Below are 3134 nucleotides of genomic sequence, written 5' to 3'. Positions count from 1 at the left end.
AGCAAAACAATCTTCTCCATTTTACATGGTCAAATGATTTTACATATATTTTCAAATGGGGTGATTTACTGGTGTCCTGAGTCATTAAAAAAAATCTATTTCATATCTAATGAAGACTGTCCACATTTGACAATATAATTTAAATTGGAATTACAAAGAAAAGATTCAGACTATAGGAACCTATTATAATAGTGCTGAGTATGTTAAAAAAAAAATACAGAGAGCTCAAAGACATAAAAGCAATTAAATCTGAAAAAGACATCAAAGTCTTTATTGGAAGATGGGGTTTTTAACCAATTAATGGAAACAACAGAACAGAGAAGAAAGTCACCAAAAACAGCCTTAAAGCAGAAAGGCTGAAAAATGTGTTATTGTATAACAATAAATTGTATTATTAAATATTCATAATTAATACATGCTTGATATAATAATACTTCTAATTTCATCAGCAAAAAAACAACACAATTACTAAGTTGGATACTCTTAGAAGCCAACTAATTTAACAGATGTCTTTATGAACCATGGTTTTACAAACACTAACATTAATGTTCAGTATTCAAATTATCATTGCCTTAGTAAGATGCTAACATTGAAAATAACAACTAAAGATTGTACATGGGATATCTAATAATAATAATAGAATTATATTTGGCAAGTCATATTGGCAATCAGTATTTTGTGCATCCTCCATTGACAATAAAGACCCTTCCTGTAGCCTTTTTATGAGGTTCTGGCTCTTCTCAGGAGGGATTGTGACCATTTCCTTGCCACTCTTCCATGAACAGCAGATTCATGCAGCTGATGGAAAAGTATGTTTTGAGACATTTGTATTCTGATGATGCCACACTCTCTTGGAGATCTCTAACCATTTGAGTTTGCCTCCTGAACCGCTTTTCTCACAGCATGTAGTAATATTTCCATCTCTTTTTGGCAGTGAGGTGGCAGCTGTTTCAGTAGTCTTGCACTTCTTGATGATGGACGCTAGAGCGGAAAGTGGCAGGTTCAGCTTTAAATTATTATTTTTTTCTAGCCATCACCCATCTCGTGGAGGTCAATGACCCCTTGCCTGCAATTTTCAGACAGGTCTCTGACTCTGACCATGACAATGAATACTACTAATAGATTGCTTCTGTATGAAATCTTTTATACCCTGTGGAAACAGGTGACCTTTGGAAGCTTCTATGAAAGTTCCAGAAGCTTCCCATTCACTTCCAGACAACAGAATATTGATGTAGGATTATTTTTGCAGGATTTAGTTTTGAGTGTAAATAAATGTGACTTGTGTGTTTTTCTTTCAAATACATACATTTATTTGTAAAACATACATCTGTGCATTGTTGTTAGTATTAAAATCTTTCATATTTTAATTTATTTGACCAAAAATGTATTAAATCATATTTTTCAAATATATACATATTTTGTTTTACAAATGTATCAAGGATGTGAATGTGTGTGGAAGGTATTGTGTGTATATATACTGTACCTATCTATCAACATCACCGTCAGCCTATATCGATCCATTGCTGGATGAAAGCTGAAAGATGTTTTTCATCTTTCAATGTTGTCTCATCTTTCAATATTCTCGGACCCATTTATTTTTTTATATATGGTATATATATTACTACAGTATAAAAAGTAATGAGAAAAGCTTTTCTCCACTGGTAATTAATTACAGTGGGGTTATGTACAAGTAGATTGTTTATTTGTTTAGTTTTATTGGCTAAAATAAAGGTTTAACACCTACACAAGAACATAGAGTAAGAGAGACTATAGAATTTGAGAGACTACATGAGAGGAGACTATTCACCCCTTCTGGCCATTTTTTTGGTTTTGCAGCTAATCTACCCCCAATTTCCATCCAGCAATTAAGTAATTTTTTGGTTTAGGCCTGTCAATTTACCAACACAACAATGCCAAGTCACAAAACTGGGAGTGTAAAACAGCAGTATCATGATAATAGCATTAAAGCAGTGAATTCCCTGACTGAGTCCTGAAATCTATTAGAACACTTCTGGCATGATGAAACATTCCCTGCCTTCAAATAGAAAGAAAATCAGTCAACAGAATCATGGAGACAAACAGTATATCTAGGTTTCTTAGAATACTTAAATATAATATTTTAAAGGTATTTCTTTACATGCATCATGCTCTATATCTTTAAAAGTGAAGCGTTTATATGCATGTGTGAACCAGTTATTTTTTGGCTGTTGCGATTCTTTTTATAAATCTGAAAAGAGTATGCAAGCCAACAGCATACCAGTCCAGTCTTGTTGAATGTTTAATACACAATCAAGCCTATTGTTGTAACTATCAGCAACATCTGCTAATAAGAAATATTAAAGGGCTCTTTTGGGGAAGGGGATAATTAACTGTATCTCCTTTTGTTCAGGGGATTACATTAATAACAGTATATTATTTCTGTCTCCACAGTGCCAGGAAAAACATTCTTTATTGTCAATGACAACATGCTAAACAAAGTATCAAGTATTAATATGAAATATTATGGAGATATACTGGAGATACTGGGTTATAATATGTAACGAAATAAGCATGACTGAGAATATTCTAAACCAAATTAGTAATTCAAAAAGAAGCCTTCTACATATGAACACAGAGTAAGAGAGATTATAGATGAGAGGGGACTACTCACCCCAGCTGGCCTGCTAGTTGTGTAGTTAATTTACCCCCAAACTTCCATCCAACCATTTCTTGAAGGAAGACTGTGACAGGTTAGCGCTGTCAGGGCTCAGCTGTTGGAGGGTGCGGGATTGCTTTCCCTTAGCCCTGGCAGTGTTTAATCATGAGTGTTACGTACTGGTTTTGTACATGGCTGGCAGCACCATGAGCTGCAATCAGCGCACTCGCCATAGCTGTGTCTCTCCTTATTTAAACACTCTCTCTTTCAATAGCTATCACCCACCACACCTGAAAACGCCAGACACCGCCTTGGACCCACCCTATCCAGGAGCTCTGCCCTCTTTGCTTGTTTTAGCTTTTAGTTTGTTAGTCTTGACGGGAGGATTGTTTGTTTTGTTGATTGTGAAGATAAAACGCCAAAAAGCGTTATGCTTATATCTACAGTTATTTATTGGTATTATTAGTTTTCAAATACCATGATGGAAACATTATTTTCT

General features: G+C 34.6%; 1 long non-coding RNA gene across 1 annotated transcript; it reads right to left on the bottom strand.

The window, feature by feature from the left end:
- Positions 1-255: 255 nt before the first annotated feature.
- LOC136712748 (uncharacterized) lies at positions 256-2860 on the bottom strand. Its single transcript, XR_010804883.1, has 2 exons — positions 2651-2860; positions 256-981 (listed from the first exon to the last, which is right to left on the bottom strand). It is a non-coding gene; the product is annotated as an uncharacterized LOC136712748 (long non-coding RNA).
- Positions 2861-3134: the final 274 nt, after the last annotated feature.

Source organism: Amia ocellicauda, chromosome 17 (genome assembly GCF_036373705.1).
Source record: "Amia ocellicauda isolate fAmiCal2 chromosome 17, fAmiCal2.hap1, whole genome shotgun sequence".
Taxonomy (NCBI): Eukaryota; Metazoa; Chordata; class Actinopteri; order Amiiformes; family Amiidae; genus Amia; species Amia ocellicauda.
This window is presented reverse-complemented; position numbering and strand designations above follow the sequence as displayed.